Source organism: Mustela nivalis (assembly GCF_964662115.1).
Source record: "Mustela nivalis genome assembly, chromosome: X".
In the NCBI taxonomy this organism is placed as follows: domain Eukaryota; kingdom Metazoa; phylum Chordata; class Mammalia; order Carnivora; family Mustelidae; genus Mustela; species Mustela nivalis.
In genome coordinates, this window is record NC_139040.1 from 38,422,432 (window position 1) to 38,448,304 (window position 25,873).

Below are 25,873 nucleotides of genomic sequence, written 5' to 3' on the forward strand. Positions count from 1 at the left end.
TGAAACAGCCTAAATAATCTTAGACTTCTGATGATTTTGTCTTTCTTGCCCCAGTTTTGTTGGGGGGTTTAAAACTCGATCTCTGCCAATATAAATAGATGTACCTTTTTAAAAGCCCTCTATTTTTCATTCTCTCAATGTTTCTTCTAAAACTTATAAGCTCTCACATACCTTTGTACAAGGCCAAATAAGAAGTCAAAGAGTTTCGGTAACACTTCTAAACTGTTGCCCCCTAATCATTCTATAGGCACTTGATGAAGTAACCATGTTTTTTCCAGTATTTTTTAAGACTGAACAATAAAATTTATTTCATCATTGTCCTGAAAAACTGTAGTAGTCACAATGAACTACATGTTCTAAAACGTTTACTTTATTCTATCACTGGTCATATTAAACCAACTGGCTGGGTAATTCTTCAAAGTAATTCCTTTCATCTCCTTTCCCCTTCTCAAACAACTTTAAACACAAAATTCTTCTGGTGTCTCCTGATATTGGGTAGCCTTCTGTGCTATAAACCAAATGGTACAACAACGACAACAAAACACCATTTGCTGTGAAGATTTTCATTTCTTTAAGACTTTGAAGAAGAAAAACTAAAGACTGGACCTATTCCCAAAGAGCATAAGTGCCCTCTTAATCATTTGGCAATTCCCATGAGAGCCTGAAATACTACACTGACTCAGACATCATTTAAAATTCTACTGTTGGGGGAAAAAAATCTCAAATATGAACACTGCCAGAATTTTAATTACCATATAGTATTTTAATAATTTCTCAACCTGTCTGTAAAAGCTTTAAAAAATCTCTTATTTTTTAATTCCCAAGAATAAAAACAGTCTAGTTTTTTTTTCTTTCCTGCCTATTACAAAGTGACATTGTCAGTCTGGAAAAAAATATATATAGAAATACTGAAAACTATGAAAATAGCACCAAAAAATTCCTAAAGTCCCAACATCACAAGTTGGACTGTATTAATATACTGATGTATCTAACACCAGAGTCTGTCAATCTGCCCATCTCTCTCAGCATGTGTGTGTGTGCATTTATGTGTGTGTATCTGTTTTTTATACATACACATATATTTATTATGTACATAATGTATATAATATACTCTACAGTTTTATATGATATACAATTTAATACACATATATAAATATTTGTACACGTAGATATATGTTTCAGAGGAAAGAGCATCATGTTTTTTTTTAATATTTTATTTATTTGACAGTGAAAGTCACAGCAAGAGAGGGAATATAAGCAAGAGACATGGGAGAGGGAGAAGCAGGCCTCCTGCCGAGCAGGGAGCCTGATGCAGGGCTTGATCCCAGCACCCTGAGATCATGACCTGAGCTGAAGGCAGACGCTTAACGACTGAGCCACCAGGCACCCCAAGCATCATATATTAATTGTTTTATTGTTTGGTAATAAGAAATCAATGAGGGAATATATTTAACAACTAAAATACCCAAATGCAGTTACATCTGTTACAGTATATTTATTCAAATAAATATTATACAACTGCAAAAAAATCTTGTTTTTTGAAAAATATTTAAAATGGAAGTTTTCATGATGTAATGTTAATTAAATAAGCACAATATAAAACTGTATTATATCACAAAAATATAGGCCCAGATGGCTTCATTAACTAATCTGATCAAACACTTAAGAAAAATAATACCAATGCTACAAATACTTCCAGAAAAATGTAATAAGAGAAAATACTTATTTAGAAGACTTCTATTACACCTTGATACAAAAACTAGACAAATTATTTATAAGAAAATATAACTGAAGACAAATATCACTTGAGAACACAGACGTAAATATATTTAGTAAAATATTACCAAATCAAATATAATACTATATAAAAAGGATATTGAGTTTTGTTCAAATAGGGCTTGATTCCCAAAATGAAAGATTGGCTTAGCAATCAAAAATCAATAAATACAACCATATTCATCAACAGATTAAAGGACTAAAATTATATGGTTATTAGACAAAATTCAACACCATTTGTAATAAAAATGGTCTCCAAACTAAAAATATATGAGAATTTCCTCAACCAGATGATTTGCTTATAAAAATACATCTAACATAGTTAATAATGCAGTGTCAAAGATGTTTCTTCCAATGATTAGGAACAGATACAAATGTCTTCTCTCATCACTTCTATTCAACATTGTGCCACTGTGCATAGCCATGTAATAAGAAAAGAAATAAAAAAGCAAAGTGATAGAAAAGGGAAAAGCAGCACAGTTTTGATTTGAAGATAACATGACTGTTAAATGTAGAAAATTGCAAGTCATCTGTTAAACAACTATAAAATCTAAGTAAGTGAATTTTGTTGTAACATCACAGTATAAAAAGTAATTACACAAACATCAAATTAATACTAAACCAATCATTATAAAATGAAAAATTCTTAGATAATATAATATTATTTACAATGAGTTTTAAAATCAAATCATAATTACTTAGAGATAAAGTTAATGAAAGATGTATAAGACCTGCACAAAAAAATAATAAAACGCTGCTGAGAGAAATTATAAGGTCCTTAAATAAAGGGAAATATATGCTAGGTTCCTACATTGGAGTCAGAATATTGTTATCAATGGTCTCAAAATTAATCCATAGATTCAACTCTACCCCCAACAAAATCCTAGGAGTCTTTGTCATAAAAATGGGTAAACTAACTCTAAAACTTACATGGAAATGCAAAGGACATTAAACAATCCAAAAAGATCCTGAAAAGATGAAGAAAGTTTTAAAAATTACCCTACAGGGTAATGAAAACATTGCAAAATTAGATTGTGGTTATAACTGCACAACATTCTATGAATACACTAAAAAGGATTCATTGTCATGTCTTAAGTAAGTGAATTACAGCTCAATAAAGTTTTTTTTTATTTTAAAAAAGGAATGACTGCATCAAAAAATAAAGTTTCAGTAGCAATATTAATTTTTGATATCATAGTCTCCAGGATAAGAGGTATTATCAGAGATAAAGAGGAATATTACATAATAATAATGGAATCAATTATCCAAGAGAACATAACAACATTTCAATGTGCACACAACTAACAATAGTGGTTCAAAACACATGAGGCAAAACTTGAAAGATTTAAAAGGAAAAATGAGGAAATCCACAACTTTATTTTTAGACTTCAGTCCTCTCTCAGTAATTGACAGAACATGAAGAAATCAAGTAAGGATATTTATAAACTTGATATTTTAAAAATATTTCAACTGTAGCAGGATACACATTCTTCTCAATTGTACACAGTACAGTGACCAAGACAGAACCAACTCTGGGCCACTAAAAATTATATATTTAAAATAGTATCATACAAAGTTATCTGACCATAACACAATTAAATAAAAATCAGAAATAGAAAGATATTGACAAACTCCTCAATATTTGGAATGAAACAAAACACTTCCCAATAACCTATGTGTCAAAGTAGAGTTCCTGAAAAACGTAAAAAATATCTTGAATAAAGGAAAATAAAAACACAACACGTCAAAAATGGGTGGCATATAGCTAAAACACTTCTTAGAGGGAAATTCATAGCATTAAATGCATGTATTAGAAAAAAAGGTTGTGGGGCACCTGGATGGCTCAGTTGGAAGAGCATGAAACTCTTGATTTAGGGGTTGTAAGTTCAAGCCTCACGTCAGTTTTACCAATAACTTAAATAAATAAAATTCTTTAAAAAAAGAGAAAACTTCTCAAATCAATAAAAATCTAAAATTATGACTTAAGAAATTAAAAAGAAAATGCAAAATAAAAACCAAAGGAAGCAGAAAGAAAAGACTAAAACAGAAATCAATGAAATTGAAAAGAAAAAAACAACAGAGAAAATCAATGAAAACAAATGCTGGTGGTCCTTTGGAAACATCAATACAATGATAATCCTCTAGCCAAGGTGACTATAAAAAAAAAACACACCTAAATTATCAGTATCAGAAATAAAAGAGGAGACATCATTACAAATCCAAGAGACCTTAACATTATAGTAAAGGAACACTATGAACAACTCTATGCTCATAAATTTGACAATGTAGATGAAATGTAGATGAAATGGAACCAATTCGTAAAAGTCTACAAATTACAAAACTCACCCCAAATGAAACAGATAACTTTAATTGTCCTATAACTATTAAAATAAATTCAACTCATTGTTCATACCTCCTGAAAAAAAATCACTAAGCCCAGATAGTTCCATTGACAAATTCTATAAACATTATTAATTAATTATTATTTATTAATCTATAAACAGCTCATTTTGTGAGGCCAACATTAGGCTAACACCAAAGCCACACTAAGTACAAAAAAAAGAAAACTACATCCCTCATGAAATAAATGCAAGAATCCCCAATAAGCTATTAGCAGACTGAAGCTAGGAATATACATAAAGAATAATGTATCAGGACTAAATGGGGTATGTCTCAGGAATGCATAACTAGTTCAATATTTGAAAATCAATCAATGTAATCCTAAAAATTAACTCTGAAGAATAAAAATATCATGTAGTAAAAGTATTTAACAAAATTCAATACTCATAATAAAAGCAATGAGCCAGAAATATTAGAGTAATTCTTCAACCTAATAAAAAGCACCTACAAAAATACCTATGTAGTGGAGAAGGACTGAATATTTTTGGAAAGAAGAATCTCTCTCACTCAAGACTAAGCTGAAAGTCCTAGCCAGAGTAGCCAAAGTAGTTAGAGAAAAAAAAAATCCATATATATTGGAAAAGGAGAGATAATAATGTCTCGATTCACAGATTACACTATCTTCTATGTAAAAAAATCCCAGGGAATCTATAAAACATCTCCTAGAATTAATAAGTGAATTTATCAAGTTGTAACATAAAATATTAACATGCAAAAATCAATTTAAATCAAAAGTATTCTTATATGCTAACAAGGTACAATTGAAAACTGAAACTTTAAAAAGAAACATCACTAACAACAAATCTTAAAGTATTTTAGTATAAATCTAACAAAATATGAGCAGTTTTATATGATTTTTAGCATTTTTGCAATAAAATACTCATAGGGGAAATTGAAGACAATATAAATGGAGATACATACTGTGTTTGTGGATTGAAAGATGCAATAGAGTAAGATGTCAATTTTACCCAAAATGATATATACATTTGATGTAATTCCAATCACAATCATAGTAGGAATTTTTGTAGACATAGAAAGGTTAGTATTAAAATTTATATGGAAAAACAAAGTAAGTAGAATAGCTAAAATATTTTTAATACAATAAAGTGGAAGAAACTCATTAAAGGATTTCAAGACTTAATGACAAAGCTACAGCAATCAAACAGAGTGGTACTGATGAAGAGATATACACATAGATTAATGTCAGGAAATAAAACCATGCAACTATTGTCAAATGATATTTACCAAAGGTAGAAAAGCAATTCAATGGAGAAAGAATGGTCTTTAAAACAAATGGTATTCAAACTGAAAATCCATAAAAACATGAACCTTAAATAAAATTCCAAATCTTATATAAAAATTAACACAAAATGAATGATATATCTAAATTTAAATTTCAAACCTATTATGTTTTTGTAAGAAAATAAAGGAAAAAATCTTTCTTAGGGAAAAAAATTCTTAGAAAATAGAATTTGTCTTACACACGTACACAAATTCTTAGAGACATGATAAAGAAAGCATATTCTAGAGAAAAGAAAAATGCTGAGTGAAATAAGTCAAGCAGAATCAATTATCATATGGTTTCACTTCCTTGTAGAGCACAAGGAATAACACGGAGGACATTGGAAGAAGGAGAGGAGGAGTGAGTTGGGGAAAATAGGAGGGGGAGAGGAAGCATGAGAGACTGTGGACTCTGGGAAACAAATTGAGGGTTTTGTGTGTGGGGGGTGAGCCTGGTAGTAGGTATTAAGGAAGGCACCAATTGCATGGAGCACTGGGTGTGGTACATAAACAATGAATCTTGGAACACTGAAAAAAAATAAAGTTAAATTAAAAAAAAGAAAAGTGCTTAATTGGATTCATCAAATTTTAAAATTTTTAACTTGAACAACACTGTTAAGTGAATAAAAATAAAAACTATAGACTAGGAGAAAACATTGTAAATCACACAGTAAGCAAAGTACTGGTATCCCAAGCATAAAGAAATCTGAAGAGTTAGCAGTAAATAAACATCCCAATTTAAAAATTGGGCAAAGGACTTAAATAGATACTTCACAAAACAACAAAAGAAGTTATACATATAAGCATATGAAAAGACATTCAATGTCATGAACTATAAGAAAATGAAAACTAAAACCATGATGAAATATCACTACAAAGGAGATATAATATATGAATAATTCCATTTCTCTACATCCTTGTCAGCATTTCGTAGTGTCACTATCTTCTATTCTCCCTGTTCTTTTTTTATAAAGATTTTATTTATTTATTTGACAGACAGAGATCACAAGTAGGCAGAGAGGCAGGCAGAGAGAGAGGAACGGAAGCAGGCTCCCTGCTGAACAGAGAGCCCAATGTGGGGCTCAATCCCAGGACCCTGAAATCATGACCCGAGCTGAAGGCAGAGGCTTTAACCCGCTGAGACACCCAGGTGCCCCTCTCCCTATTCTTATAGGTATGTAGTGTCTCCTTGTGGTTTTAATTTGCATTTCTCTAATGGCTCATGATGTTAAACATAATTTCATATAATCTGCACATCGTTTAACATGGAATTTATGTTCGTATCTTTTACCCTTTTTCTAATGAGATTCTCCTTCCAATGATGAACTTTAAGCTTTTCATATATTTTAGATACTAATCATTTGATGGACATGTGTTTTGCAAATATTTATGCCCACTCTATAGCTTGTATTTTCACCCTTTCAGCAAAGACTTTTACAGAACAAATGTTTTTAATTTGGATGAAGCCCGAACAAGTTATTAGTATTTCTTTAAATCAGTTAGGATTTGGGTATCAAGTGTAAGAACTCTTTACCTAGGACAAGGTACTGAGAATTTTCTTACTTTTTTTCTAAAAGTTTTAAAGTTTTATTTTTACATTTATGTCTATGATTCATTTGAGTTAATTGTTTTTAAAGTGTGAGGTTTGGGTCAAGGTTCACCTTTTTGTCTATGAATATCCAACTGCTCCAGCATCATTGGTTACAAAAGCTACCCTTCTTTCACTGAACTGCATTTGTTTCTGTGTCAAAAATTAGCTGGGTGGGGCACCTGGGTGGCTCAGTGGGTTAAGCCTCTGCCTTCAGCTCAGGTCATGATCTCAGGGTTCTGGGATCATGTCCTGCATCGGGCTCTCTGCTCGGCAGGGAGCCTGATTCCTTCTCTCTATCTCTCTCTCTGCTTGCCTCTCTGCCTACTTGTGCTCTCTCTCTGTCAAATAAATAAAATCTTTAAAAAAAAATAGCTGGGTGTATCTATGTAGGTCTATTTTCTGATTCTCATTTCTGTTTCATTAATTCATGTGTCCACCCTTCCACCTTTACCACAGTTAGGTTTACTAACTGTAGCTATACAGCACGCTTAGTATCAGGTAGTGTGATTCTTCCACCTTTACTCTTTTTAAAGACTCACAACAGAGTTTTAAGCTCTAACCCAAAGTCTGAAGACATCAACTGTATGTCTCCATATGTACTCAAAGTCTAAGTACTCATTGCCAAAAACATGAAATTCAATCATGGCGGTAGACAGAAGGAGAGAATGGAAAAAGCTTAATTTTAAGTGAACTCTCTATGTAGTTTCACAGAATTTCTCTGCAAATCCAAACAGGTGTAACATGGAGACATGTTACATACATACATACATAATCAGCATTATTTCTGCAGTATAGAATCTGCCATGCATATATCTTAATACATATAAGTCATTTTGAAAACATGTGGGTGACTCATTGGATGAATATTAATAAAAACAATCATTTCCACATCAACCTTTCTCTACATTATCTATACTATAAATGCATTGAACAAGACATCTGAAAAAACGTGTTTAATTTATAATGACAGACCAAAGTCCTTCTGAAAGTATATGCTTATCGAATGCTGAAACACAAATTAAGAAGATAGCATAAATGTACTGAAACTAGAATATTGTCTATAAAAGATTTAGCATGTCAAAATAGAACCAAATGTCCTCTTACATTTTGCCTGCTATACTAATTACAACTGATTACTTCATTACTTATGGATTTTTCCTCCTATTTTGCCCTTCCTATCACCCATTTGCCATAAGGATGCCTTATATAAAATGCGGACCTATAAGTAAATCCATGTATGAAAATTGTAGGGCACCTGGGTGGCTCAGTGGGTTAAAGCCTCTGTCTTCAACTCAGGTCATGATCTCAGGGTCCTGAGATCAAGCCCCGCATCGGGCTCTCTGCTCAGCAGGGAGCCTGCTTCCCCATCTCTGCCTGCCTCTCTGCCTACTTGTGCTCTCTATCTGTCAAATAAATAAATAAAATCTTTAAAAAAAAGAAAGTGAATTGTTTTCTAGAATAACCATTTCAAGCAATTCAATAAGAGGTCCTATTATACCTTAAAGCAGTTTTTTTTATGCAGTCTCCATGTTACACCTGTTTGGATTTGCAGAGAAATTCTGTGAAACTACATAGAGAGTTCAGTATTATAATTGCTTCAGTCAAATACAGCTTTAAATATAAAACCTGTGCTTAAAATTAATTTTATAAAAGCAATAAAGCAGTATTATAAGCTTAAATAGTTGCAGTCTATTTTCTTTTTGAGACTTTTTTTATTATTTTCTGAGCATCAGGCAATTATCAAAATAAATCACAATGTAAACAAGGCATCATTATCCTATTCCTGTCAAAATACTAATCTATCAAACAAAAGTGAAAATTGATTACAATATTAAAGAACATTTACATGATACTATTCTTTACATCAGTTATTTTATGCTGGAGATATAAAGTAAACCACATGTATGCTGGTTAATCCCCTATGCACTTCGGGAGCTCCCCCTGATGAAATATGGTACTTTATTTGATGGCTATATAGACCCAAGGATTAGGTCCCTTGGATAACAGAGAAACTACATTGTATACACATTCATTTTTTAAGAAAATCAGAACTGGAGTTAAACAACAGCATATCTATTACCATGATTTCTACTGATGACATCACTCACCAACATGAACTATGTAAATAAAAACAAACACAGAAGAACACTACATAAAAACAGCCTAGTCACTAAACCCAACTCTTTCAAAGAAGGCTTAATCAAGAAAAAACTTTAACTCATCTATAGGCTATGCCAGTATATTTCCTAAATGCTCATTACTTGAGTTAGCAACTTATGAAGTAAAATTGTTACTCTCCTCTTTGACATCATTTTCCCTCTGAATTGACTCTACTCAAATTGCTTTATATGCATGAAGTACATTTTGTTAATAAAATCAAGAGTCTTTTCCCCTAGTGTTCTCTATTTTCTAAGGAATAAGATCTCTAAAATAAATGCACACTTACTCAACTCCCATATACTACTGCTTATAAAGATACCTTTTTAAAAATCCTTCATCCCATTGCTAAGTCTCAATAGCTATTTCAATAGCTACTAAATGGCCCATTTGAAATCTATTTTAAAATGCTGTCTCTATAAAAATAAAAGTGAGAGTCAACCATACTTAACATAATAAGAATGCTTATCAGAAGGTACAAGTGAAACAGAAAGGCTTTAAGAGTTGGGCTTAGGGGTGCCTGGATGGCTTAGTTAGTTAAGTGTCCAACTCTTGATTTTGGCTCAGGTCATGATCTCAGGGTCCTGTGATGGAGCCTGGCATGTCAAGTTCAATGCTCAGCACGGAATCGGCTTAGGATTCTCTCTCTCCCTCTGCCCTTCCCCTTGCTCACTCTCTTTCTCAAATAAATAAATCTTTTTTAAAATGAGCTGGACTTGGAAGAGATAGAAATACTGCAGAACAAGGTGCTAGCTGGAAAGGAGTTTATACATACTATCCTACTCAGAGTCAAAGAACCACAAATCCTGTAAAGACTCAGTGATGTTCCATACTTATGCAAAACTCATCAATCCATTTGCTCACAGGAAATAGCTTAGCTTCTATATATAATAAAAGAACAATAATTAAAATTTAGTTATAGGTTATAATGCAACAAAAATGGCCAGACACTTTCAAAATAGCTTTCATTCTCTATAAAAGCGTATTTTACTAATAAACAGGAATTTTTCCAGTTGTATTAAATATTTTACTTATCTATTTTACTTGTCCAGTTAGCTATAAATAGCAGGTTAAATCTCTCCCATTCTACCATTTCCATCTTTCCTTTTCATCTTTATTGATGAATGCTATATTACATTTAAAAAAATAAAAACCTCAAAATGGGCCAAAGACCTAAACATAAGAGCTAAAACTCTAAAGACTCTTAGAAAAAACATGAAAGAAGGTCTTCGTGAATTACATTGGATTTAGCAATATTTCTTGAACATGACACCAAAACCACAGGCAATAAATATAAAAATAGATAAACTGGACTGTATCAAATGTAAAAGCTTCTGTGCATTAAAGGACCCAATCAACAAAGTGAAAAGGCAACCAAAATATGTGCACATCAAATCTGGTAAGAGACTAATATCCCGAATATATAAAGAACTTCTACAACTCAAAAACAAACAATAACAACGTGATTAAAAACAAGACAAAAGATTTGAATAGCTATTTCTCTAAAGGAGATATAGAAGAGGCCAAAAAGTACTCAAAAAGATTCTCAACGTCACTGATCATTAGGCAAATGCAAATTACAAACCACAATGAGACAGCACCTCACACCAATTAGGATGACTATCATGAAAAAAATATGTCTTGGTGGGGATGTGGAGAAACTGGAGCCCTTGAACACTGTTGGTGGAAATATAAAATGGTGTAGCCGCTACGGAAAACAGTATGGCAGTTCCTCAAAGAAAATTAAAAAATAGAATTATATGATCTTAGCAATTTCACTTCTGAGTACTCATAAAAATTAAAAGCAGGGTCTCAAAGAGATATACACCAAAATACTTCCAGTTGACCTTATTGTTTATTTGTTATTCCTTGCCATGGGAGGCAGTGGTTAATATATTTGCCTTTATGTTTTTCACAAGTGCCCCCCAAGTAGCTGCCTTGGCCTTGGGAGAGTTCTGAGTTAGGCAAAATAGGGGCAAGTCTTTTGAGCTAGTCCTTCAGGGAGCCACCAAACTGGTCAAAATAAATGACCACAATTCTTTAAGAATGAGGCCACTTCAAAGCTTCTGCCAAACTATAGAGCAGGGCATGGAGACTAGGTAAATTAAACTGTCACAAAGCTCTCTTACTGAGATTCAACTGCTATTTCCTTGATTAAACATCTGCATGGTTGCTGTAAATTTTTTATTAGTTTTCAGAATGCCAGTAAGTTGATTCTGAGAATATTTGCTAGTTTATTTGCTGCTTTTGTGGAAAGATGAATTTATGGCATTCTCTACTCTTCCATGTTCATTGGAATCAAGCCTGATTACACCTAAACACATTTTCAATCCAAAAAAATTAAGCATAGCATCGAATAGGTAAAATGTGAAAAACAGTTAATAGATGAAGTACCACACTTTGATACAGGCAAAGAGGGCCTCATAATTTAGCAGACCCCATGCTAGCCATTCTTCAGCGCCTCCCAGTTCTAGGAGAGAAGATTCTGCAGGGCCAAAGGGAAAGAAGAAGCCTGTGCCACCAGAAGCCTGTGCCTCCCCCTTCTAGATCATAGTTTGAGTACCCAAGATCTCAAAATTCCCTGCCCAAATATCCCCAAGCCACTTTCATGAGCCCACAGAGGACTTTTCTTCAGGTCTACTCTCCACCAGCCTTTTCTCAGCCCACTAGCCTTTCTTTCTTTTCTTTTTTTTTTTTTAAGATTTTATTTATTTATTTGACAGAGAGAAATCACAAGTAGATGGAGAGGCAGGCAGAGAGAGAGAGAGAGGGAAGCAGGCTCCCTGCTGAGCAGAGAGCCCGATGCGGGACTCGATCCCAGGACCCTGAGATCATGACCCGAGCCGAAGGCAGTGGCTTAACCCACTGGGCCACCCAGGCGCCCCCCACTAGCCTTTCTTAAACCCTAAAGAAAATTATTCATATAACCATTTTGCCCATTCTCTCAAATACAGTACATGACTGGTATCATTTTATTATTTTTATCCAATGAATGCCTTGAGGTATTATGGCTTAATTCTCTCTCAGGACCCACTCTGAAGCATTGTTCTGGAGGGAGGATCTTGCTATCTATGTGCCTAATGTTAGGTCCAAAGGGTTGTCAAAGCAAGTTGATGATAGGGACCATGGACAGAGCTTCTATACATAGCCTGGAAGAAAATGTATGTTAGAGTGAGGTCCCTCATGAAGACAGAGTCAGATACCAAAAGAGGAGGCCAGAAAAGGACTAGGAGTCAAAATCCCCAAGGCAATCATATCCCAGTGTTAAACAGGAGTTTGAGAATTCTAAACTTGATTCTAACCTTCCAGTTCATTATAAAGGCATAGGTCAAAATGTGGGAATACATTATATTATTTAATAGTTTGTTAACTTGGTTTAAAATTTTTTAAAGTTTTATACATATGGTATGAACAGTTGCATTTGTATTTTTGGCTCAATGTACACAAATGTTGACACAGGCCTGAATAGATAAACCAAACCAATTAGTTACCTCTGTAAAGTTAATGAGGTTCAAACTGGATAATGAACTAATGGTAGTTATTAGTTCAACAATTTACATTTTATTATATTTATAAAATATACATAAATATAAAATAAAGATCTGAAATTTGTCTGCTTTTCTAAGACTAATTTGTGTAATTTAAACTTTAGGGTATCAGCAACTTCCTAAAAACAATAAGAAAACTCCAAATCAACATTTCATCCCAGATAACTATAATACAGTAATAGATAGTTTTCCTAAAAACTGTCTTTTAGGCCTGAATAAGCGTACTTAAAAGTAGCATAGTCTCATACATTACCCTTATTAATAATACCCTATCATAAATTCATAAAATTCATAAATTATTAATAAATAATACCTTATCATAAATTCATAAATTTCATAAATTACCCTTTTTTATTAATCATAGTAAAACCTAAAGTCCTTGCTAAATGAAATGGTCCTGCCCACTGTCCCTACAAAGGGCAGCCACAGGCAGTCATGTTTTATACTACATGATCCAGAATTCCCATGCATGACTGTAGGTAATTATAGAACAGGAAGGAGCAAGGTAATTAAAAAACAATCAATCCTTTGGTTGGCCAGTAGACTCGGAGGGGGCCAGCATGAAAAAATAAACATACCAAACAGACTGATTAGATTTCCTCCCATGAATTTGAACTAGAAAACAGAAAGAGATTAACCTAGGTAGCAATAGGAATAAAGCCAAGAGGTCATGATATAGAATGGCCTCAAAGGCTATGTTGGCCACATGCAAGCCAATATTAAGAGGAAACAAAAAGTATGAGAATGAGAACAAAAGAACAAAATAAGTACAAATAGATAATATGGAATCCTGAAGCTCAAAAACAATTTATCTTCTCTTTTCTGCCTCACTTCTTGAATGCTCTATAGTTGTAGTCTACAATAACCTACTCATCCATATCTTGGATTATATTGGATATCTTCATCTCATAACCAGAGTATTCCTATACTTTCCTAAAGTAAACAGACTGTTTCTCCAATCAAGATTCAAACAAATCAGGGTACCTGGGTGGCTCTTTGTTAAGTTTCTAACTTCAGCTTAGGTCATGACCTCAGGGTCCTGGGATTGAACCCAGGGCTCCCTGCTCAGTGGGGACTTTACTTGCCCCTCTCCCTCTGCTCCTCCCCTGGCTTACGCTCTCTCTCCCTCTCTCAAATAAATAAATAAATAAATAAATAAATAAAATCTTTATTTAAAAATAAAAAAGGTTCATGGAGTGCCTGGGTAGCTGTCATTAAACATCTTCCTTCAGCTCAGGTCATGATCCCACAGCTCAGGTCATGATCCCAGGGTCCTGGGATCAAGCCCAGCATTGGGCTCCCTGATTGGCAGGGAGTCTGCTTCTCCCTATCCCTCAGCACCTCCCCCAACACATGCTCTCTGTTGTACTCTCTCTCTCTCTCAAATAAACAAAATCTTGAAAATAAAGATTCAAATCACACTGCATTCATTAATTTGAGCAAATTATAAATACTTAGGGGTGCCTAGGTGATTCAGTCAGTTAGGTGTCTGACTCTTGGTTTCAGCTCAGGTCATAATCTCAAGGTCAAGAGATTAAGCACCTCCCCTGCAGCTCTGCCACTCAGCACAAAGTCAACTTGAGATTCTTTCCCTCTCCCTTTGCCCCTCTCCACTCCCGCGCTCTCATGTTCTCTCTCTCTCTAATAAAATAAGTAAAATATTTTTTGAATTAAAAAAATATATTGATCTATTTGAGAGAGAAAAAGAGCGAAAGTAAGAGAGAGCATGAGCAGAGGGGAGAAGAAGAAGCAGGCTCCCTGCTAAGCAGGGAGCTGAATATGGGGCTCAATCCCAGGATCCTAGGATCATGACCTAAGGCAAAGGGAGATGCTTAACTGAATGAGCCACCCAGGTACCCCAATAAGTAAAATAATTTTTTAAAAATAAAAAATAAGAGTGAAAAATAAATGGTTGTACTTTAACAAATGAAATGTACAAAAGAATCAATTGTTTGAAATATATGATCATTCCTAATATTCCTATTAACATGCCATTCAATCTGAAACATATTTTACAGTAGGTTTCAACTGTAACATGTCAGGAAGCATATTTATTTTGCTTTCCAGGATATCTATTTTGTAAATATTTTATGTATTTGAGAGAGAGAGCACGAGAATAGGGGTCAGATGGAGAGAGAGAGAGGAGAGGAAGAAGGTGACTCTCCACTGAGCAGGGAGCCTGATGCAGATCACAGCCTGAGCTAAAGGCAGCTACTTAACCAACTGAGCCATCCAGGCACTCCAGAGGGTATCTATTTTAATATGAACTTTACACAGGCTTCTATAGACTCCTTGATGTCTTATGCCTTATGTCATATGTTTAACATTATCAGCCACTTATTTGTCAGATTTCTCATACCAAAGATTGTGTATGCCTCTCCTTTTTTTAATTAAAAAAGATTCTTTTTTTTTTTTGAAAGAGAGAGAGAGAATGAGCATGCATGGCTAGGAGAAGCAGAGGTAGAGAAATCTTAAGTAGACCCCCACTGAGCAGGGTGCCTGGCCTGGGGCTTGATCTTAGGACCCTGAGATCATGATCTGAGCTGAAATCAAGAGTCAGACACTTAACCAACAGAGCTATCCAAGCACCCCATGCTCTTCTTTTTGACATATATTGCCAAGTCATCAAATATATTTAAAATGCTGTGTATTAATGGCTCAGAAAATACCTATTTAAGCCATAATTAAATCATTTGCCAAACAAATCCATAACTTCAGATACGTAAATTTCAAAACCTTAAACAGTAAAATCAGAAATATCCCTGTAACTTGAAAACTGATGTACAAGTTTGGTATTCCTTTTTGTACTGGCTACTAATATCTGTAAATAGATCTATTCAAATGAGTTTATCATGCCATTTACCTGCTGGAAAAAATTCTATAAATGCTGTTATTGCTATATTATGTATCATATTACATTATAAATTCCATGAACTCAGGCATCCTACCTTTTTTTCCTTCTAAAACTGCTTTATTAATTTCATATTATGAAAAAAATAGTTTTCCCTAAAACTGGGTGAAATTGTCCTACTGGACAGAAAGTTTTACACTGAAACAAAACAATATTTAATTACAAACTTCTAAGTGGAAATACCAAAAAGGTTATAGAGAAAGTTAATCACAAAACTACAAGTTTCTAGAGCAGAGGCCATATTATTAACCTTGGGGAAAATCTTAGGATTCAAGGTATAAGCAAAAGTCATAATGATTATCAGGTTCAGGAGTTTGGAAGCACTTATAATGCCTCATTTGTTGCTCCTTAGTCTTTCTCCTGATTTCCATCGTCTGCCCTATGAACTTTTCCATATCATCTCCCACTTCATTGTGGTCAATATGCCTGTTAGGTATAGCTCATTGAAAATTAGAGACAAGCTGTCTCATTCACCACAGCCTAACATTTCCTCCAGGCTTCTGGCCTTCACCCTCCTCTCCAACTGCACCATTCCTTTGCATTCTACATGGGACCCTGTTCTCTTTTGTTTTCCTGCTGGGCATTTTCCACATTGAGATTTTTCATTGCTTGTTTCTCTTTGGATGCCATGGCTCCTGGACCTATCCTTGCATTCTCCCCCTCCCAAATCTCTTCACGAGTGCACAGCCAAGACACTTAGACCTGCACACATGCTCTCCCTCTGACTCCTGTTCTTTGGGGCTGCCCCTGGCCCACATGCCTTCAGGACCACTGGGAGCAGGTACTGAGAAGGGAGCCAATGACTGCTGGATTTTTGGATACTGTCTTTTTAACAGCTATATACTGACAAGTCCAGACAAAATGCAGAGAAAGTAGTAGGGGCTCTATAAATACTTGTTGAATGAACAATTAACTCAAGAAAACTCAAGTAAAATAGATACTCATATTTCAAGGAAGAGTTATAAACTTACCTAAATGCTTTTATTACTCCATAAAAGGGTATCTCCAGGACAGCCCTTATATTTCTATTCTCTCCTAAATAGTCACTTACTCATACCTGACTCGCTCCATACCCTCAATTTCTTTTGATTCTGGGTTTAAAACTACCAAATAAGAAAATTTTCAAAGAATACACTCTCCCTCTGATGAATCCTGTTCCTCTAGTAAGTAATCCCTTCCTCAGACCATATTTATTTTGGACCAGAGACAAAAATATTTACAGTAAATATCATTACAAAAATTCCTTAGTCTATATTCATGTCCTTCCTTTAGTACAATTTCTCACTTATTCACAGGGTTATAACCTTTAAAATCAATATTAGTACTGTAAACAAAATATTATCTCTTAATTGCAATGGAGCAAGACAAATATACCTGCATTGTGAATGAGTGCATGAATGAATTAATAAGTAAATTAATAGTAAATGAATATTAGTGAGTTTAGTCATTGTCAGCAAGTCTAAAAATTTGAAATCTAGATTAATGTATGAACTTTCATCTGACATCAAAACAAGGAAAACACAAAAGAGACTTATTATGGGTAGAAGAAAATCTAAATAATGGATTGCCATACAACGCTCATGGATTGGAAGACTCTATGCTAAATATGTCAGTTCTCCCAAATTGATCTGTAGGTTTGGTTCAATTCCAATTAAAATTCCAGCAAGGATTTATAGACACAAACTAATTATAAAATTTGTATAACACAGGCCCTAGAGTACCTAAAACTACCTTGAGAAAAAAGAATAAAGTGGGAGGAATCAGTCTACTTAATATTAAGGCTTACTATATGGCTACAGTAATCAAGACAATATGTTAATGGTGAAAAAACAGACACCTAGGGACGCCTGGATGGCTTAGTGGGTTAAGCCTCTGTCTTCAGCTCAGGTCATGGTGTCAGGGTCCTGGGATCTAGTCCTGCATTGGGCTCTTTGCTCAGCAGGGAGCCTGTTTCCCCCTCTCTCTGCCTGATTCTCTGCCTACTTGTGATCTCTCTCTCTCTCTGTCAAATAAATAAATAAAATCTTTAAAAAAATACCAGACACCTAAATCAATGGAACAGAGTAAAGAACTAAGGAACAGATAGATCCACACAAATAAACCCAGATGATTTTTTTAATGAAAGTATAAAGAGCACTTCAGTGGAGAAAAGATGGCCATTGCAACAAATGGTACTGGAGAAATTAAAAATGAATCATGGAATTAAATCTTAGAAATGAAACTATAAAACTTTCAAAAAATCTTTAGTATCTAGAGCTAGGCGAAGAGCTCTTAGATGACACCATAAGCACAACACATAAAAAGAAGATATTGAATAATTGGACTTCATCAAGTTTTAAATCTTTTGCTCTGCAAAAGATCCTGTTTAGAAGAAGGGCAAGGATTGCATGGAGCACTGGGTATTATATGCAAACAATGAATCATGGAACACTACATCAAAAACAAATGATGTACTATTCTAACATAAACATAAGAAGATAAAATAATAATAAAAAAATGAAAAGACAAGTTACAGATTGGGAAAAAATATTTACAAACCACATATCCAACAAAGGACTAGAATCTAGAATATATAAAAAACTCAAAATCTCAACAGTAAAAAGAAGAAACAAACCAATTAGAAAATGGGCAAAAGGCAATGAAGAGCCATTTCACTGAAGAGTATACAAAGATGGCAACCAAGCACATCAAAAAATGTTTAACATCATTAGCCATTAAAGAATCACAAATTGAAACCAAACTGAGCTATCACTACACACCTGTAAGAACACCAAAAATAAAAAGGAGTGACAATAGCCTATGCCAGTGAAGACAAGGAAAAATTGGATCACTCATTTAGGATAAGAATGCTACTCTGGGGGCACCTGGGTGGCTCGGTTAGTGAAGTGTCTACCTTGGGCTCAGGTCATGATCCCAGGGTCCTGGGACTGAGTCTCACATCAGGCTCCCTGCTAAGCAGGGAGTCTGCTTCTCCCTCAGCTTGCCGCTCCCTCTGCTTGTGCTCTCTCTCTCTCTTCCTCTCAAATGAATAAATACAGTCTTTTAAAAAAGAGAGAATGCTACCCTGTAACAGTTTCACAATATCTTAGAAAAGCAAATAGGCAAATACCATATGACACACCATTTAGCCCCAAAAATGAAAATTTCTGTTTACACAAAAAGCTGTACAGTAATATTCATAGCAGCAGTATTTGTAATAGCCCCAAACTAGAATCAACCGAGATTTCCTTCAATATGTGATCGATTCAACAAACTCTAGTACATACATAACATGGAGTATTACTCAGCAATAAAAAGGAATAAACTTGATAATCAGAAGAACTTGGATGTATCTCCAGGAAATTATGCTGATCAAATGCTAATCACATAATGTTATATACTATATTATTATATTTATATAACATTTTTGAAAGGACAAAATTTTAGAAATAGAGAACAGATTATGGGTTGCCATGAGTTAGGAGAGTGGGGGTGGGGCATGGAGATGTGTGTGGTTATAAAAGCGCAATACAGATATCCTTGTGGTTTTGGAACTGTGAAGTATTTTAACTGTGCTGGAGGACACATGAATCTGTATATGTAATAAAATTATATAGAACTAACACACACATTAATGAACACAAGTAAATATGGTGAAATATGAACAGACTGGTATTTCGTGTTAATATTAACATCCTGGTTATGATAGTATACAATAGTTTTGTAAGGTATCACCACTGGGAAGAAATAGGTAAAGTATACAAAGGATCTCTCTATAATATTTCTTAGAACTGCATGTGAATCCACAATTATTTTAATAAAAATGTAAGTTTAAAAAGCCATTTGAAAAGTTCACTCTGTTATAGAAACTTCTAAATTAGTAATGACCATAAATTTATTAGTAATGACCATAAATTTAATTTCACATTTCAAGTTGTCTACATAAATTGAGAATCTTAGTGAGATCAATGCATATAACTTACTACAATGTTCAATCTACCCACCACTGACCAGTAAATATTTAGAACTGCCTGTGGTTACAATTAAAGTAGAACTTTGTTGGAAGAAAATGAAGATCAGTAAGGAAATATGTACAGTAAGAAAAAATCTACCTCTTCAATGCTATTATTAGAAAAGCACTTTGAGTAATTCATTTCAATACAAAGTCAATAATATTAGCAGAAAGGAAACTCGAGCAGCATTAGAAGAAGACCTTACATAAAAATGAAATTAGAAAATATGTGGGAAACTGTTTTTAAACATGCAACCTCAGAACACCAATGTAAATGTGATTCAATTCAATTCAACAAACATTTTATGAGTATGTAGTTTATGCAAAGCTCTAAGCTAGTGCTAAAGGGGAATACAAATTATATCCTTTAGAAGTTCACAATCTAGTGAGGAAGGCAGACACATAAATAACTAATGACGATACATGGCAGACATTGATAAGTGCTTTAATAGAAGCGATATACAGTTCCATAGACAAAGCTCAGGGAACAATCTGTTGTATGATATGAAAGAGTCCAGAGCCGGTTATGAATTAGCCAACACATTTAAATATACCATTAACTTCTAACCTTCCTACAATGTGTCTTAGGCATTGAGAAAGGAAACTGCAAACACATCTTTCAAATGAGAACATATCATAATTTTAAATAAGTCTATGTAAATTCTAACACACTGGTAAATTTCTAAGATTAATTCTATTTTTCTTAAGATATTAAAAAACTTTAAGTACAGTAAGTACTTAATACTAAGAAGTAACAAAATATTGACTTAAATTTCTTATGAGTAATTTAAATCATTTAAAATTATGAGGGGATGTTGGTTCAGTTGTTTGTCAACTATGATATGTTAGCTGTATAGTGAGTTAATTGTAAAAAGCTAGTGATTCTTTAATTTTTTTTTTTTTTTTGTAAGAGAGAGTGAGCACAGGCAGACAGAGTGGCAGGCAGAGGCAGAGGGAGAAGCAGGCTTCCTGCTGAGCAAGGAGCCCGATGTGGGACTCGATCCCAGGACACTGGGATCATGACCTGAGCTGAAGGCAGCCGCTTAACCAACTGAGCCACCCAGGCGTCCCAGCTAGTGATTCTTTAAAACATGTAAAATGTTCTGGCTTAGAGTTTGATGTAAAGGTGCTCTTTGGAATTACCCTTGTTCTCTTACGTAAAAAAAACATGCCCATAGGTATAAGTTAAGGAGAAAAGATATTGTGCCATCAATCCAGTAGCATCCCAACCATCATAAAAAGGGATTTATTTTTTATAAATATCACAGGTCTTAAATATATGAAAAGATGTTTAACCTTACTCAGAACACAATAAATGCAAATTAAAATCACAAAATCAACCTTACTCAGAACACAATAAATGCAAATTAAAATCACAACAAGATACCATTTTTCACCTATCATATTAGCAAAGATATAATGTTTGATAGCACAATGTACTGGTGAGGGTTGGGGAAACAAGCACTTTTATCTCTTGCCAGTATAGGTACAACCTCCACGGAGGACAATTTGACAATATCTGTCAAAATGACAAAGGCACGTACCACCCAACTCAGTAATTCCATTTCTAGAAATTTATCCTATAGATAGTACACATCTGAAATGACCTATTACAAGGTTATTTGTTGCAGAAATATAATAGAAAAAGCCAGGAAACAAGTTACATATTTCTCAATAGAGGATTGGTTGAATAATGGCAAATCCATACAATTGAATAAGACTACATAGCCATAGCTCTTTATGTACTAATATGTAATGATCTTAAGCAAAGTACAGAAAATGTGTAAAAATGAGGAAACATAAGTAAATGTGTAAAAATAAGGAAACATAAGTAAGTGCAAGTATGTTTGCAAGCATCCATGCCTATATGCATGAAACAGCTCTAAAAGTAAAAACAAAAAAAGTTAACATAGAATTCCTCTGGAAAGGAGAACTATATGGCTAGGCACAAAGAGTGGGAAATTTTTAATTGTATAGGCTTTTATAACTACCAAAATGTGAGCCACCTGAATCTACTACCTAATCAAAAATAAATGTAAGCAGAGCAGGAAGTGGGGAGGGGGAAGAAAAAGAAAAACAATCCAAAGTAGCACAGCACATCTTCTTAAAGTACCGGGGAATTGCTCAATTGCCCGGCATTTTTTTTTAAAAGATTTTATTTATTTGACAGAGAGAGAGAAATCACAAGTAGGCAGAGAGGCAGGCAGACAGAGAGAGGGGAGGAAGCAGGCGCTCCGTGGAGCAGAGAGCCCGATGCGGGGCTCGATCCCAGGACCCTGGGATCATGACCTGAGCCGAAGGCAGAGGCCCCAACCCACTGAGCCACCCAGGCGCCCTGCACAGCACATCTTCTTAAGCAAATTATTATAGCTAATTTCTCCTGTCTAAAAAACACCTTGGGGCAGGATAAAAACCAAGGGAAACAACTTATTTCAGTTACAAAATCAGCAGTTGGCCAGGCTGATGTTTGTTTCATGGTATTGTAATTTTTCAAGTTATTATAAGTATTGTTAAGTATTCTAAGTATTTCCCCACTGTTTCCCGATTAGCTATATGAGAGCTTTACCTTTAGCAGGTCTTCCAGATCCAAAAGAGAATACCTGGTCAGAGAATTGACAGTTTGGAATAAATAAATCAACACTGTATACATATGATGGAATCACATTACAGTACTGTGAGGGTGATTAGTTTCAAATTAGTGTATATGGAATAAACAACTTTGATTTACTTATTTTTCCTCTGAAAACTATCAGTTAACTCTTTTTTCTTTCACCCTCCCTTTCTCCCTTCCTCCCCCTTCTCACACACATACACAATTTTAGAACTCAATATGGGTATTTTATTCTGTGCCCCATGTACAATTCTACTATTGCACTCATCATGCCATATTATAATTTGTCTCTCAAATGAACTGTGGGCTCTTTGAGGGTGCGGAGATTATGTACTACTCAACCTGGCATATGTATTGGAATGCAAAAGTTTAATGACTGTCTCACAAGCCTCCTCCTCTAAACACTTTCTAATGTAATGATCATTTGCTTTATTCTGATAAATTTAAATTAGAAAAAGTAACAGTGATATCATATTCTTCCACATTTTCTTGTTTTGAAAACTTTGGGAAATCCTATATGAATCTTGGACAGTCTATCTGAACATTTGCATATAGGACTATTTAGATTTGGCATTTAGACCAAAGGATAGTAAGATGAAAATATTTTTAAAGTATGTTTTTTGAAAGCATAAACAAAAAATTTTCTGTGGCACTTGGGTGGCTCAGTGGGTTAAAGCCTCTGTCTTCGGCTCAGGCCATGATTTCAGGGTCCTGGGATCAAGCCCCGCATGGGGCTCTCTGCTCAGCAGGGAGCCTGCTTCCCCCCTCTCTCTCTGCCTGCCTCTCTGCCTACTTGTGATCGCTGTCAAATAAATAAATAAAATCTTCAAAAAAAATTTTATTGGTGCAGCCAGTCTGTAGGTTCCTCAAAAAGTTAAAAATAGAACTACCCTATAATCTAGAAATTGCTCTATTAGGTATTTACCCAAAGGATACAAAAATACAGATTCAGGGTGAATGCAATAGCCAAACTATGAAGAGCCCAAATGTCCATCAACAGAAAAATGAATAAAGATGTGGAGTGTGTGTATATATATATATATATATATATATATATATATATACGTTTGTGTGTGTGTGCATATATATAAATACATATATTTATAAGTTATATTTATATATATAAGTTATATATATAAATATATATATTTAAATATATATAAAGCTATATATATAGCTTTTATATATATAAATATTTATATATATATAGCTTTTATCTATTTATATCCAGTGCAATATTACTCAGTAATATTTATATTATGTATAAATATATTTTTATATATAAAATATAGAGATATATAGAGATATAAAATAAATATAAATTTTATATATATATATATATATATATACAAATAAAAAGAATGAAATCTTGTCATTTGTAGTGATGTGGATGGAGCTAGAGCATATTACGCCAAATGAAATAAGTCAGTCAAAGAAAGACAAATAACATATGTTCTCACTCACATGTGGAATTCAAGGGAACAGATGAACATGTGGTAAGGTGGGAAAAAAGGAGATAGGGAAACAGACCCTAAGAGACTCTTAATGATAAAGAACAAACTGAGGGGTGATGGAAAGAGGTGGTTGGGAGATGGTCCAGATGGGTGATGGATATTAAAGAGGACACTTGTTGTGGGGCACCTGGGTAGCTCAGTCTGTTAAGCATTTGACTCCATTTTAGCTCAGGAGACTGAGCCTTGTGTTGGGCTCACGCTGGGTGTAAGATTCTTTCTTCCTTTGCCCCCACCTCAAAAAAAGAGAGGGTACCTGTTGTGATGAACACTGGGTATTGTATTTGATGAATCACTGAATAGTACTCCAGAAACCAATATTGTACTGTATATTAACTAAGTAAAATTTAAATTAAAAACATTTTCTTTTGATGGCTGCAACATGGGGGCTTAAGTGGGTAGGAGAAGAATAAATGAAACAAGATGGGATTGGGAGGGAGACAAACCATAAGTGACTCTTAATCTCACAAAACAAACTGAGGGTTGCTGAGGGGAGGGGGTTTGGGAGAATCGGGTGGGATTATGGACATTGGGGAGGGTATGTGCTTTGGTGAGTGCTGTGAAGTGTGTAAACCTGGTGATTCACAGACCTGTACCCCTGGGGATAAAAATATATGTTTATAAAAAATAAAAAATTAAAAAAAAAATAAAACATTTTCTTATGCATGGTGTGCTGGTTTGAATAGTTCTCCCAAAATTCAGGTCTACCTCATGTCCTCAGAATGTGAGCTTATTTGGAAGTAGGGTCTTTGCAGATGTAATCAAGATAAAATGAAGTCATATTATATAGTATTTTCCAGCCCAACTGTAATGAGATAATCAACAAAGGCATAAAAATTATTTTCTACATTCCCAACGTGAGACTCTTTGAGCCAGCTTAGTTACACAAATCCCAAAAAAATCAAGTGCATTTCCATGATCCAGATTTGGATGTAAGAAGCAGATCCAGCTATCTATGAACCAGGAGGGGGGCCTTCACCAGACATTGATTCTGCCAGCACTCTGATATTAGATTTTCCAGCCTCAAAAACTGAGAAAAATAAATTTCTCCCCTCATCTATGATACTTTCTTACAACAACCTGAATGGACTAAGATAGTAATTATCTCTAAAAATACAATAAAAGAAAAAATACTATATAATCATCTCTGTAGATGCAGAATTTTAGTAGCCATTTTTTATTAAATCTCTCACCTAACTAGAAATAAAAGGTAACTTCTCTAATCTGATAAAAGGCAGCCCATAAAACCCACAACTATCACAGTTTCTCAGCAGAGGCACTACTGACATTTTGGCCTGGATGATTCTTTGTCATGCAGATTATGTGGGTGGGGGTACTGTGCATTATGGGATATTAAGCAGCATCTCTGGCCTCTACCCAGTAGATGCCAATAACAGCCCCCAATCGTAACAACCTAGAATGTCTCCAGACATTGCCAATTGTCCTCTGTGGGCAAATTTCCCCACCCATTGAGAACCACTGAACTACCATGACATTTAATAGTAAAAAACTGAATGCTTTCCCTCTAACGAGCAAAACAAGGCAGAAATAACTATCTCACCACTTTGCTCTCCTTGTTTCCACTGAATATTGTACTGGAGGTCCTATCCTGAACAGGCCAAGTAAACAACTAATAGGCAGAAAAAATGGAAAGGTAAAAGTAAAACTGTCTCTTTTAAAAAATGGCATATAGGAAATTCTGAAGAATCTATAAAAAGTTACTACAAAAAATAATAAAACTGGTACACTGAAATGTATAAGTCATTGCCAAGAAAAATTAATGAATACCTAAAAAATAAACATACCATAGGCATGTAAAGAAAGATTCAGTATCATGGTCAATTAGTCTGCAGATTAAACACAATCCAAACAAATTTGCTCAGCCTGATTTCAAGTCTTATAATAAAGCTATAATAATCAAGACTAATCAATAATACTGATTGTGTAAGGATAGGCAAGCAGATTAACAAAACAGAGTAGAGGGTCCAGAAAATGAAAAGTAACTCAATAGGGAATGGATTGTGTTTCCAAAAAGCAGTGAGAGAATATATTAAAAAACTTTCTGGATGGACATCAATAAAATGGTACAGTAGGAA

The 25,873-nt window shown here is 34.3% G+C and overlaps 1 protein-coding gene and 1 pseudogene across 2 annotated transcripts in view; both read right to left on the bottom strand.

Moving 5' to 3' along the window:
- Positions 1 to 25,873, bottom strand: part of COL4A5 (collagen type IV alpha 5 chain) — a 240,844-nt gene that overhangs the window by 177,028 nt on the left and 37,943 nt on the right. The window lies entirely within an intron of this gene.
- LOC309856593 (protein BEX4 pseudogene) lies at positions 15,928 to 16,294 on the bottom strand (annotated as a pseudogene). The gene has a single exon. The product of its transcript is annotated as a protein BEX4 pseudogene (transcript).